Here is a 14,985-nt window from a genome sequence, read left to right on the forward strand (position 1 = left end):
CTAAAAATCCTCCCAAACAAAAAAAATATACACCCATTAATCCCTCATAAATCTCTACTATGACGCATGAAGAGGAAGAATTGCAACATGATATATCAAAATTATGGGACCAAGTGAAACAAATTTTTCTCTCACAAATAGAAACCAAGGATGAACTAAAAGGGAACATGGATGGTCTAAAAAGAAACATGGATGTTTTTAAAGTATACATGGATGTCATGAATTTCAAGTTGGAAGGGTTGACAATGTTGTTGCAAGAAACGCTTCCCGGTTGTGACAAGGTAATCCATGAAAATATGATGAGGACAAAAGGAATATGAATTATGAATTTAGAGACTTCAATGTGGGGTTTAAGAACCACCACATTCCAAAGATATATATGAGGAATTTTTATGGAAAGGATCCGATATCATGGATATTATAGATGGAGCAATATTTTGATCTGTAGGATGTGTAACCCTCACAAAAGGTATGTATTACATATTTATATTTACAACCCAATCAGTTTGTAAGGTATATATGACTTTGTTCTCGTAAACCACTTGTCATATGGACAATTTTTACGAAGGAAATGAAAACACATTATGAATATACAAATAGAAACACCTTCTTTAGCCAATTGATAAATCTCAAACAAAAGGGTTCATTGGCGGAGCACATTGAAGACTTCCAAAAAGTGAATATTAAGGTAATCGATATTCCAGAGGAGCATAGGATTGATGTCTTCAAAGGGACTTTAAAAGATAATAGCCAAGATGAAATTTTCCTTTGGGAACCTAATACATTGGAGAAGCCATTCAATGTGGCAAGAAAAGTTGAAAGAAAAATTATGGCAAAAAGAAAGTCTACCACTCACAACTATAAATATGGAAGTGTTATTGCTCCTAGTATTCCACAACCTAAAAGGTTAACACCACAACAATTGGAGGAAAAGGGATAAAAAGGGATTTGTTACATTTGTGATAGAAAATACACTAAAGGTCATATGTTTGCTAAGAAGAAATTATTCTACATAGATTGTGAAGAAGAGGAAGAAAAGGAACAAGAAACATCAAAAGAGGAGGATATACACCATGAACCAACCCTAGAGAAAGAAGAAATGAATCCGACCATATCTTGTATTGTATTTGTGGGAATTACCACTCCTAAAACTCTCAAGATAGAAGGATATATCAAGAATAAAAAGGTAATAGTGTTGATTGATTCGGGTAGTACCCATAATTTTATTCATTGTAAGATAACCAAGGAATTGAATTGCTTCTTATATCCAGCACTAGAGTATCAAGTGATGGTTGCAAATGGAGGAACTATAAATTTCTTTGGAAAGTGCCATAATATCAAGCTAACCATAGGAGAATATGTATTGAATATTAAAATTATTTCCATTCCAATGGGTGGTGTTGATGTTGTACTAGGATTCAAATGGTTACAATATTTGGGGACTATAGTTTTCAATTTTCAAGAACTTTTCTTGAATTTTTTTTTGGGAAGGAAAGGAAGTTGAAAAATCAAGAAATATAATCATCTCTAATGATATGACAAATCTTCTGAAGAAAGAATAATAGGTCATAATTCCCCAATTATGCTCACTAGAGGTTCAAACATAGAAATCATCTATTTCTCCATATCTCCAAAAAGTCTTAGACAATCATTCCAAGGTGTTTGAGACTCCCAAAGGCCTCCCACCTATGCTTGATCATGATCATGATATTCATTTGATTCCAACAAGTTTTCCTCCAAAAATCAAGCCTTATAGATATCCTTATGCCCAAAAGAGTGAAATTGAACGTATGGTTATAGAAATGTTAAAGGCTAGTATAATTCAACCTAGTCAAATTTGTTTCTTTGCTCCAATAGTATTAGTGCACAAGAAGGATGGATCATGGTGTATCTGTCTCGATTATAGGGAGCTCAACAAGCTCACTATTAAAGATAAAGTTCTCATTCCTTTCATTGATGAATTGTTGGATGAATTACATGGAGCAATATATTCCACCAAGCTAGATCTCCATTCAAGATATCATCAAATTAGAATGAACATTAAAGTTATTAATGCACCTTCCACATTTAGAGGTTTGATGAATTCCATTTTTAAATCCTTCCTTGGAAAATTTGTGTTAGTATTTTTTTGATGATATACTAATCTACAACATGTCTTGGAAGGATCATGTTCAACATGTTGACAGGGTGCTCAAACTATTGGAGGAGAAACAATTATATGCAAAAACCTCCAAATGCTTATTTGAAGTATAGGAGGTGGAATATTTGGGTCATATTGTATCTCATGAGGGTGTTAAGGTGGAACCTAACAAAATTAAATCCATCAAGGAATGGAAAATCCCCACCAAAATAAAGCATCTTCGAGGATATCTCAAGTTGACAGGGTATTATCTCAAGTTTGTTAAGAATTATGGGAGAATCATGCGACACCTCTAACATCATTATTGAAGAAAGATGCATTTTCTTGGACTCTGGAAGCAACGAAGTCGTTTGAAAAACTCAAAGAGGCAATGTGACAAGCACGGTCTTAGCTACGCTAGACTTCAAAAAAACTTTTATTGTGGAATGTGATGCCTCGGGAAATGGAATTGGTGTTGTTTTAATGCAAGAAGGAAGACCCATTGCTTTTAAAAGTCGTCCAATCAAAGGAAATTATTTACACAAACCTATTTATGAGAAGGAAATGTTGGTAATAATACATGCACTATGGAAATGGTGACCTTACCTAATGGGAAGACACTTCACGGTAAAAAAAAGGCATGATAGTCTTAAATACTTTTTGGAACAAAGATTGTCTTCAGAAGAGAAAAAAAATGGGTGACGAAGATGTTGGGTTATTGATGAGCCCCAATTTTTGGTACAATTTGGGCTCATATTGGCCTAGTTACCTTGCTCAACCATTCATCTTTTACCACTTATGCATTCATTTCTTAGTATATTCGTGTTGTTTGTAGGAAGAAGGGCAGGCATTATATCTATGTGACTAATACATGATGATTTCAGGTTCTTGGCATTAAAGAGAGCAAAAGACCACGCAAAAGGAGACAAGGAGACAGCAAAGGTGACATTGCGGGTTCACAGGGAGGTTGTCCACAGTCTTGATGACCCTCCTCATGATTTTCACCTTAACTCCGAGCTCTAACAGCTCTCCCCACCGAGCTTAAAGGCAGCCAACACGTTCTACAGGATCAGCAGTTTACAGCAGTTTGACTTTCAGTTGGACAGCCAAGCTCCACGAATGGAGGAAGCCAGCTTGATCTTCATTTTGTATAAATATGAAGGCCGTAGCCTTTGTTAGGAGCTTTTTGAACTTTTGGACCGATATTGTAATTTTTGAGCATAGCTCGGTGTTTGTTTTTGTAAGCCAGTTTTGGCATGACATTAGACTGTTGATTATGAATAAAGGCAAGCAGATTTGGATCTAATTCTGAGCTTTTAAGGGAGATATAGCTCTCAGGTTAGGGCCCAACCTGAGAGCAATAGATCTCCTCTTCTTGTAGTGTTATTTACCTTTCTTTCCAGCACTTTGTTTCCTTGTTGTGATATGCATTTCAAGAACACAGTTTGCTGATTTGATTTCTTTAATAAGATTGAGTAGGATTAGCTTATGGTTGAATTACTTTCAGTGACTTAGATCAGAATAGAAGGTTTGTAATCCACTGGAGCTCCAAGAAAAGGTTGTAGTGCCTCCACTGCCATCTCTGTTTAGGGATTGGGATGCAGTCTATACCAACCACCAAAAAAAACGCAGTCTTTTCTACTTTCATGCAAGCTGCAACACAGTTGGTTTGATCGTGGATCCTTCCATGCATTTTGCTCTTGAGCCATACTTCGTCATTACAATTCCATGCATGACTTTTCTTCATGATTTACATCGTTGTTCATTGGTTTAATAGCACAGGTAGCACTGGTTAATGAAATCTCATTTTTGGTGCAAGACATAAGTCATTTGTTTTATTTACACTGCTCCATATCATTCCACTTCCTTCTTCTTCTTCTTAACCTCTCCTCAAGCCACCTACTCGACCTCTGTTCAGCTCGTTTACCTTCCAACTCATCCATTGCCACGTAGCTTCATTTTTTGACCTTTCGTTGATCCCATCCTTCTATCCACCAACCAACTCCGTGCACTCTCTCTCCATCTTATTTCTCTGCTCCTGAGTCATCTCAAGCTCCATCTCCACCTTACCTATCCACCCATGCCGTTCCATCACCTCACCATCACCTAAAACATCCACTTACAGCACATCCTGTAGAAGTTAGCAGACTTCTTGTAGAATTCCTTAGTTTCCTGTAGGATCCCCTGCAGACATCCTGTAGAAGCCAGTAAACTTGGTTGCCGAGCATCTGAACGTTGTAGACCTCTGTGGACTGATGCTAGGGACCCTCTGGGACCTCTCCTAGCCATCCTGACCTTTTCCAAGCTTTCTCTCCCTTCGCACCACCTCTGCACAGCCAAACCCTAATAAGAAACAAAACCATAATCACTCCATCCACTTAAGCAAAAATACAAAAACAATGTTCTTTTCAATAGAAGTAGTTTGAGTTCATGCATTTCACATCATTAGAAGTAATGGCATCCTTTTTAGAGATTTGCACTTTCACTATTGCATCATAGAGGTCAAACTAGTCAAATTAGGGTTTACTAGGGTTTCATGTTTTGGTTGGCTTTCAGTTCATTCTTGCAAAGTAGATCAATTTCCCTTGAGATAGCCTTCATCCATCATTTAGAAAGCTTCTTTTGAGAGCATATAGAAGTTGGCTTGAGCCCTAGCGGACTTGTGCCAGCTGACCAAGTGACAGCTGCGACAAGAGCTAGTACTTGTGCATACAGCACCGTCGCTTCCAAGTTTGTACGAACTACCGGGTTGATAAAATTAGAGATAGGAAGCCCCAGGAGTTGTAGCATTATTGCTACAATACTGGAGCCCACCATCTTTTTGGCACCGTTGTCGGGGAAGCGTCAGAGTATTAGTAATTGTTTCCTTTCTTCTATTTTCTTACTCTTGCCTTCTGCTAAGTAGTTTATTTCATTTCCATTCTGCAAAAGCAGCATAGACATTTCCTGCTTTCATATATTAGCATTTCCTGCTTTCATAGATTAGCATTTCCTGCTTTCATAGATTAGCATTTCCTGCTTTCATAGATTAGCCTTTCATTTCTGCAAGCGTAGACTAGCATTTCCATTCCTGCAATTTCATTTGAGCAAAGTAGATTAGTTCTTTCCTGCTTTCAGTTTAATTCTGCATCTTTATAGTTAGTTGTAGATCAATCTGTTTCAGTTTTGCAGGTACCAAAGGAAAAAAAAAAAGCAAAAACAATCAAAAAAGAAAGTCTTTTCCATTTCATGCCTCGTAGGAACCAAGATAAATCAGGCAAATTCCTACCCAACACCCCCACCACATCACTGAGTCACCCTTCTCTCTTCTTTGGTGACAGTGATCCAGAGGAACCTATAGGTGAACATCCCGAGATATACAAAGATCCTATAGTAGAAGAAGAGTTAGAGACCACTCCATCTGAAGCTATGGCTGACAATAGAAGAGAATATGAGAGAATAGAAGGTGCCTTCCCCATCCGAGAGACCAATGGAGAGATGAAAATGAAGAACATTAGCCCCTCCGCCTTACCTCACTTCCATGGACTGACTACTGAAGATCCTGATACTTTCCTGTTTGAGTTTGTTGTCCTTTGTAGAACCTATGACTATACTGAAGATGAGCAAAAGCTGAAACTCTTCCCTTCAACTCTTAAGGATGCAGCATTACGCTGGTTCATGGGTTTACCTGGGAATAGTATCACCACTTGGGCTCAGATGCAGCAAGCTTTCAATACCAAGTATAGGGATTATTGTAGGTCTAAGGAAACCAAGGGTGAAATCTTTCGGATGACCATGGGAAATGATGAGTCCTTAGAGGATTATGAGGAAAGGTTCCAACTCAGCTATAAGCGGGCCAGGTGCACACTTGACCCTGAATCCCTCAAGTTGGTCCTGCTCCAAGGAGTCCCTGAAGACCTCTTAGATACCCTTCACATGTTAGCTGGGGGGGACATTTACCAACTGCCTTATGAGGACATCAAGACTGTGTTTAGAAATCACTCCAGGGCAGCTCGGAAACGAGGTAGAGGAAACCTCCTCTCAACTAGTGTGCCTTTCTCCAAACATGAGCTTGCAAATCAATTAGAAGATCTCAAGAGTGAGGTGAGACAGACCATTTCCATGCAGCTGGACACATTCAGGATCCAGCAGAAGAAAGAAGAAGCTGAGAGAGCCTTGGCTGTCTTCTGCCCTAGGTGCACAAGGAGACACCCTAAGAACGAATGCCCATTGCATTCGGTTGAAGTGTGCTTCGTTTGTGAGGAGGACCATCCCACAAACCAATGTCCAACCTTACCTAGATTTAAAGCCATGTACCAAGGGACAGAAGCTCCCACTGAACCTCTCTATTACCTCAACCAAAGGAGGCCACAAGGACCTAGAACTTACCAGCAGGGGATGCAAGGGGCACCTCAAGCTCATTACAGCCCCAACCAATCGACTCCTATGCCTTCCTGGGGTCCCCCTGCTCATCCTTCCTAGTCCATGCCTCCTCCATGGTCTTATCCACCTCAGTACCCTACTCAACCTACTTCTCATTCATATCAGTCACATGCCCAGCCACAGCCTCAGTGGAATGCACCTCAGTCGGGGTGGAGGCCCCAGTACAATACTCCTCCCGCCATTTTTCCTCCACCACCAGTTCAACCTCAGCCATTACCTCCTGCTCCTCCAAGGCAACCTCAAATTCCTGCTCAACCGAACCCGAACCCCAACAATAGATAGGCCCAACAGGTATACACTGGGGAAACCTCATGCCCTACCTATGCTGTGGAGATCCAGGAGATCAATCTTCGATCTGGAAAGACTCTACCAGATCGCCAACCTCCTCCCCCAGAGGATGAGGAAGATAAACAGGAAAGTGAACCGAAGGCTATTCCACCCTTTCCTGAGAGACTGACAGCCACCACACAACCCAACCCAGAGGAGGATGAGCTTATGGGTGAGCTCAAGCAGTTGTGTGTAAAAATACCACTTCTCCAAGCCATCAAGGATGTGCCAATATACAACAAACTGGTTAAGGAAAAGTGTTTCAAACACCCAGGCAGGCGGAAGAAAGATGCTTCAACCATCAATGTCATAGGACAACTGTCTGACCTTATGTTAGGACAAGTCATCTGCCCAAAGTGCCTAGATCCTGGAAGTCCTGTAGTAGATGTCCACATCAATGGCACCATCATACCTCACACCTTGATTGATCTGGGGGCTGCCATTAATGTGATGACCAGGGATACCATGCTCAAACTCAATCTTCAGGGTTCCTTGAGGAAGACCTCGACAGTACTGCAATTAGCAGATCGCTCCACTGTGACTCCCGAAGGGATTGTGGAGGATGTCTTGGTCTCTATCGACTCTTGGGAATACCATGCAGATTTCTTGGTTCTGCAACCCAAGGCAAAGCTTACTGGATATCCTCTCATTCTGGGAAGGCCTTGGTTAGCCACTGCAGATGCTTACATAAGTTGCCGTGCAGGAAATATGACCATCAAAAATGGTCCTATGTCCAAACAGCTAGTCCTATACCCTCCTGCCCAACCCTCCTTAGAGCATGACTTACCACTCTGGTTAGAGGAAGGAGAGGAAGACGAGGTGTACTCAGCACCTCTGTGCACCTTAGAGACCACTAGAAGAGACCCCCCAACCGAGGATGACTTGATTGAGACCTTGATCCAGAATCCACCTTCCAGTGCACTATCCTTAGAGAAATTGGTGGAGGATGCCCAAGCTAGCACCTTAGTGGATCTTTGTACAACCAACCCTGTCACTCCCAGAGTCAAGAATGTGGAGTTCGGCCCTGAGAGAACGTTGAAGATCAGCTCCTCCCTATCTCCTTCCCAGGAAAAGGAGCTGTGTAGCCTGTTGGCCAGTCACCTAGATGCTTTTGCTTGGAGCTATAAGGAGATGAAAGGAGTCCATCCTTCGGTCTGTACCCATCACATATACATCAAAGAGGATTGTAAGCCGGTTAGGCAACCCCAGAGGAGAATGAATCCAGCCCTTAAGGACATTGTCAAGGAAGAATTACAAAAACTGTTGGATGTCGGATTCATCTACCCCATCTCAGATAGTGAATGGGTGTCCCCTCTGGTGTTGGTTCCCAAGAAAAATGGGAAATGGAGAATCTGTGTGGACTACCGAGAACTGAACAAAGCTACCAAGAAAGACCATTTCCCCCTACCTTTCATAGATCAAGTGTTGGATGGATTGGCGGGAAAGAAGTTCTTCTCTTTCCTGGATGGGTTTAGCGGGTACAACCAAATCCAAATCAGCCCGGAAGACCAAGATAAGACCACCTTCACTTGTCCTTGGGGCACCTTTGCCTACCAAGTCCTTCCCTTTGGGCTATGCAATGCTCCTGCTACCTTCCAGAGAGCTGTTTTGAGCATCTTCTCGGAGCTGGTCCATGATGCAGTGGAAATCTATATGGATGATTTCACTCCTTATGGGGCCAACTTCCAGGAAGCATTGTCCAATCTGGGAAAAGTCCTAACTAAATGCATTGAGATGAACTTGTCCCTTAGTCCTAAAAAATGTGAATTCCTAATGACCGAAGGGACCGTGCTAGGCCATACCATTTCTTGCCAAGGGTTGCAGGTGGATCCTAACAAAATTGCTCTCATCAAGAAGGTTCCACCTCCTCAAAAGGTAAGGGATGTTCGGAGTTTCTTGGGATTAGCAGGATACTACCGGAGATTCATTAAAGATTTCAGCAAGTTAGCCTCACCACTGTTTGGCCTGTTGGCAAAAGATGTGGAGTTTAAATGGACTGACAATTGTCAGAGGGCTTTGAATGAATTGAAGGACAAGTTGGTGTCAGCCCCAATCCTGAGAGGTCCAAACTGGGCCCTACCTTTCCACATTCACACTGATGCCTCGAACAAAGCCATAGGTGCAGCTTTAGGACAAGTTGAGCAAAAACTTCTATATGCCATTTACTTTGTTAGCAAAAACTTGTCCAAAGCTGAGCTGAATTACACTGTAACCGAGAAAAAATTCTTGGCTGTGGTCCATGCACTGAACAAGTTCCGACATTATATTACTGGCTATCAAACCTTTGTACATACAGACCATGCTGCAATTAGATATTTAATGAATAAACCAGATGTGAATGCTCGTATTATTAGATGGTTACTTTTATTGCAGTAGTTTGATTTGACCATTGTTGACAAACCAGGTAGAGAAAATGTTGTTGCTGACTTTTTATCTAGATTGGATTTGTCTGCAGATGAGGATGGAACGGTGGATGACCAGATGCCCGATGAACATCTGTTTGCTATTTCAGTACTCTCTCCATGGTTTGCTGATATAGCAAACTACCTTGTTTCAGCACAGTTCCCTCCGCACCTATCTTCAAAAGAGAAGAGAAAAATCATCAGAAAAAGTGCCTCATTTACTTGGATCGGGGGCAACCTGTTCAAGCTTGGCCCCGATCAGATCCTAAGGCGTTGTGTAAGGGAGGAGGAAGTCTTTGATATCCTCCTCACTTGTCATGATGGGCCTTGTGGAGGACATTTTGCAGCAAAGAGAACTGCCTTCAAAATCCTGCAGGCAGGCTACTATTGGCCCACACTTCATCAAGATGTCAGAAGATATGTCAGCCAGTGTGACCAATGCCAAAGAATGGGGAAACCGACCCAAAGGGATGAGATGCCTCTCCAACCTCAGGTGACTCTTGAGCCATTTGAGAAGTGGGGTATGGACTTTGTGGGCCCAATCAACCCTCCTTCGAGGCAAAGGTCTTACATCATTGTGTGCACTGACTACCTGACAAAGTGGGCAGAGACCAAAGCAATCAAGGCAGCAACAGAAGAAAAGGTGGCCGAGTTCCTAAGAGAAAACATCTTCTATAAATTTGGCTATCCAAGAGAGCTGGTCACTGATCAAGGGAGCCAGTTCACCTCCAACCTGGTTGAAGATCTACTAGCTCATCACAAGATCAAGCATAGGACTTCCACCCCCTATCACCCTCAAGCAAACGGGCAGGTGGAAGTCACCAATAGAGCATTAGAAGGGATCTTGACTAAGGTGGTGAGCAGCAGCAGAAAGGACTGGGCAGATCGCCTGGTTGAAGCCACATGGGCTTACAACACCACTTGGAAGACCACCACCGGCTTCACACCTTATGAGTTGGTCTATGGGAAGAAAGCTTTGCTGTCCATTGAGTTTGAATACAACACTTTGAGGATGGCAGCTCAGTTGAACCTAGATCTCAGCCATGCACAACAAGAAAGGCTATTGCAGCTGAATGGCCTGGATGAGCACCGAATGCAGGCCCTCCTTCACTCAGAAGTGGTTCAACTTCAGAGAAAGGTGTGGCATGACCAACATCTCCATGACAAGCAATTTCAGCCGGGAGATTGGGCTTTGTTGTATGACTCCAGATATAAAGATTTCAAGGGGAAGCTGAGAACCAGATGGCTAGGGCCATATTTAGTGGAAAAATGTCATGACAATGGATCTGTTCTTATTCGGACCATTGATGAGGAAGCCATCCCCATGCTTGTCAATGGGCATCGATTGAAGATCTACAGGAAGCCTCCCTCAAGACAAGAGTTCATCAAAACTATGGGGAAGGCAGTGTTGGTCATAGAGAAGGGTTTTGCCTCTGCTTTGGGCATACCCTGAAGAATCTAAAAAAAATAATAATAATAATAATAATAATAATAAAGATCCTTGGGTGAAAACCTTTCTGAGGCGCCCAAGGCAGGTGGTAGGGGTGAAAACCTCATGGAGGTGCCCCTATTGTCTTTTCAAAAAAAAAAAAAAAAAAAAGAGATTGGAAAAAGATCCTTGAGTGAAAACTTCTTTGAGGCGCTTAAGGCAGATGGCAAGGGTGAAAACCTCAATGAGGCGCCCCCGTTATCTTTCAAAAAAAAAAAAAAAAAAAAAGGGAAAAAAGAAAAAGAAAAAAACACAAGAAAAAAACAAGGTCAGCAGATGCATTATGTAAAATTGCATGCAGGTGTTCTATGGAGGAGAGGAAGCCTCTCAACTCAAATCCAAGGGTCCTCATCATGCAGTCAGGACACCTCACCAGCACCTCCTCCAAGAATACTCATTTTCTCCAAGGTATGTGAAATTTTATTACAGCTTGAGTCTTCTACAGGAAGACGCAGATTTTCTACAGGAAAATGCAGAGTTTCTACAGGAAGATGCAGATCTTCTACAGGAAGATGCAGATCTTCTACAGGAAGGTGCAGACTCTCTACAGGAACGCATCCTTTCTACAGGAAGCGCTGTATTTCTACAGGAAGCTTCCTGTAGAAGCTCAGAACGGGCCAGAATTCATTTCATGAGGAGATCTAACGGCTAAGGATCGGTTTGGACGCATGCACGCCACTGTTGTCAACCATGCACATTGTTGTTATCTTGTTCCACCATCCTTGTCAACATGCAACCAAGAACCTGCACCAGTAAAGCAGATCGATGAGTCTCGAGAAAAAGCAAATTGTAAATGGAAAAAATGCTAGAGATCTCACACCATGTGCATCCCAGTTATCCGGAAGCTCCGAGAGCGTGATCGTGAGGCCATCCATCGTCGTGCAGCATGCACCCAAGGAGGAAGAACTGTTCCAAGACATCCCGCGGGAGTCCTGTAACAGTTAAGCCTGCTAGAGTGGATACCATTCACCGCGCGGGCCATATGAAATGAAACGTGGGCGCATGCAACCAAAGCATTCCATCCATCGTCGGCAGCTCGTGAACATGGACCTCCGGGCCTGTGTAAGTTCGCCAGCAGCAGGTAAATTGACTCATCATCGTCCAAAGAGCCGAAACATCGTGTGCAGCCACGCAGGTAAGTGTCTCGACCCTTCCTTCCATCAGATTGCATGAATGTTACTTTGATTGATTGCTTAAGTGTTAAGGTGAATGGGTTGAGCGGCCGTATGGCCAGTTGGCCGGCCACGTCGGCCAGTTAATGGTCTAGTTGGATGAGAGAGTGGCAGCCACGACAAAAAGAATGGGAAGCACGCACGTGAGAGAAATCCCGTCGAGAAAACGAGTTTAACAGAAGAGGCGGCGGCAGATCTGCGGGAATTGATGCAGCAGCAAGTGAACGCGCAGTTGAATGATGGGATGACGTCACCCAACGGTCCGGCAGGGACAGCTCACCCCCCGCGCCACGGATTCCGCCGAATTTAAAATCTAATCGGCTAAATTGCACTCATACATTTATCAACCACCGTTTTAAACTCGAGCGGCTATCCTGATCCTTCTGCAGTGTGATACGCCGAGCCTTTGGCTATCAGAACGATTGAGAAGCACACCCAAGGCGCAGACCGACTGCAGTCTCTCCCGAAAATCGCGCGCTGCATTCTACAGGAATGCTGCATTCTACAGGAACGCTGTCATCCTACAGGAACGCAGTTTTCTACAGGAAAGCGGGTGCCTCACGTAAAAAGGTGGCCAATTAAAGAGGTAACCCTGAACTCTTCATGCAACTGGTTATTAAAGGTGGCAGAATTGTCGTCCACAGTCTGGTCATAGAAAAACGGTGAAATTGTTGTCTATTGTGCCTATACTGTCATTCTACAGGATGTCGAGTAATTAAACTGTGTAAAGTTCCTCAGGGATAAGTTTTGTGGGTTATGTGCATGACATTCTACGCTCTGTCTCAGTAAACCAAAATCTCTTCCACAATCACCACCTCTGGTTAAGAAAACTGTTTTATCATGCCGGGTGGGTTTATAAGGCGAGAACCCACTGATTCAACCAAATTAAGGGAAAACCAGGAAGTGGTAGAGCTCTTCACACGGGTTCAATGGATATCTTTTTGTGACAAGTTGCAGGGTTACGATGATGAAGTGGCAGAAGAATTTTTGCAGGCTCTGAAGCCGAAATCCAAGACACTGGCCACAGTGAACTTCAGGGGTCTAAGCCTCAAGCTAACCCCGCAATATATCAGTCGAATTACTAAACTTCCGATGGGTTTGCCATGGGATAAGGAGGAAAGGAAGTTGAGCCAGCAGGCCAAGAAAGAATTCTTTCCACCTGAGGAGGAATTCTCGGAGGACAAGAATGGGGTGCGAAGAACCAGCTTGCTGCCACCATGGAATGAAGTCAGCCTGCAAATCATGAAGTATATAACCTGTGAAGGCCGTTTTAGCATCGTGTACGCATATCACTTTCGGTTGCTCACTGAATTGAGGCACCGGGTTGATCTTCCTGTAGAAGAGAAACTGAGCATTCCTTATTTCCTGCTACAGTCCCTAATTGAGTGTGCCACAAAGTTAAAAGAGGGCATACCAGATCAGGTAGCCCACCATGGGTTGATCAAACTTCTTGTGGAGGATGCGCTTCATTCATATAAGGTTCCCCTCTCATGGGAATCATTCCGGAATTTGACAAGAGATGGATACATAAAAATGTTGATTGAAGAAACGGGTTCCTCCAGCAGTGAGGAACAAGAAGCAGTGGCCGAGGGAAAGAGAGAAAAAGGCCAGAAGACCCCGACCGCAGTGCAAAAGAAGGAACAAAAGAAGAAGCATGCGGAAAAGGATGACAAAGAAAAAGGTGGCACACCCATCTTGTCAGGAAGAGAAAAGAGGTTGAAGAGCAGAACGGACAAAGCTGAGGTGGTCCACATCAGCCCAAGTACCTCGTCAGCACCTGCAACCAACCCAAAAAGCAAAACCCATGCAGCAAAGCAAGCAAAGGTGGTGACACCCGTGTCTACAGGAAAGCAGAAACAGGCTTCTACAGGAAGCCCGAAAACAGAGACAGGGGCTTCTACAGGAAGCCCGAAATTGGCAAAAGGGGCTTCTACAGGAAGCCCGAAAATCATTAAAAAAGAGGCTTCTACAGGAAGCCCGAAAATTACCAAAGCAGGGGCTTCTACAGGAAGCCCGAGAGTGGCTAAAACAGGGTCTTCTACAGGAAGCCCAAAATTGGTAAAGAAAGGATCTTCTACAGAAGGCCCGGAAGTGGGTAAAGCAGGGTCTTCTACAGGAAGCCCGAAATCTGAAAAGAAGGGGCCCTCTACAAGGAGCCCTGAGAAAGCAAAACGCAAGAAAGAGAAGGCTGGTATTCTCGAAAAGGAGGCAGCAGCTGCGCTGGCCGCCCTCAGTACACCTCCAAAGCCGAAGGAGAAGAGAGAGAGGGAGATCCCTCTACCTTTTGAAGCCAGGAGAAGTAAGAGAATAAACACGGGCAAGCCGCAGCCTCCACCCAGCAGCCAAACCATTTCAGGGGGTGTCCCTACTTCACCCAGTAAAAGATCCCCCTCTAAAACATCGGCCACCCCCGAGAGGGGAAGCCCAAAAATAACTTCCTGGACACGAAGGATAGGCCAATCGGCTTCCGAAGCCCGGCTCAAGGAAATGGGAAAGGGGGAGGAAGCGCCACCCTCGTCACCGCCAGGGGCAGAAAAGGCAGGGCCACCAAGAACAGGAAAGGAAGAGCATGCTCCGGGCCCTAGCTCTCAGCCAAGGACAAGGAGCTGGAGCAAAGTTGCTCAAGGATGAGCAAATAGTTTAGCTGGGGGTGATGATGAGCCCCAATTTTTGGTACAATTTGGGCTCATATTGGCCTACTTACCTTGCTCAACCATTCATCTTTTACCACTTATGCATTCATTTCTTAGTATATTCGTGTTGTTTGTAGGAAGAAGGGCAGGCATTATATCTATGTGACTAATACATGATGATTTCAGGTTCTTGTCATTAAAGAGAGCAAAAGACCACGTAAAAGGAGACAAGGAGACAGCAAAGGTGACATTGCGGGTTCACAGGGAGGTTGTCCACAGTCTTGATGACCCTCCTCGTGATTTTCACCTTAACTCCGAGCTCTAACAGCTCTCCCCACCGAGCTTAAAGGCAGCCAACACGTTCTACAGGATCAGCAGTTTACAGCAGTTTGACTTTCAGTTGGACAGCCAAGCTCCACGA

At 43.6% G+C, this 14,985-nt stretch overlaps 1 pseudogene; it reads left to right on the plus strand.

Moving 5' to 3' along the window:
• LOC149187657 (purple acid phosphatase 2-like) overlaps positions 1–14,985 on the plus strand; it is a 289,652-nt pseudogene that overhangs the window by 231,037 nt on the left and 43,630 nt on the right.

The sequence above is a fragment of the Pinus tabuliformis genome, chromosome 3_1 (genome assembly GCF_031772625.1).
Source record: "Pinus tabuliformis cultivar Carrire ecotype Pingquan chromosome 3_1, CPIR1, whole genome shotgun sequence".
In the NCBI taxonomy this organism is placed as follows: domain Eukaryota; kingdom Viridiplantae; phylum Streptophyta; class Pinopsida; order Pinales; family Pinaceae; genus Pinus; species Pinus tabuliformis.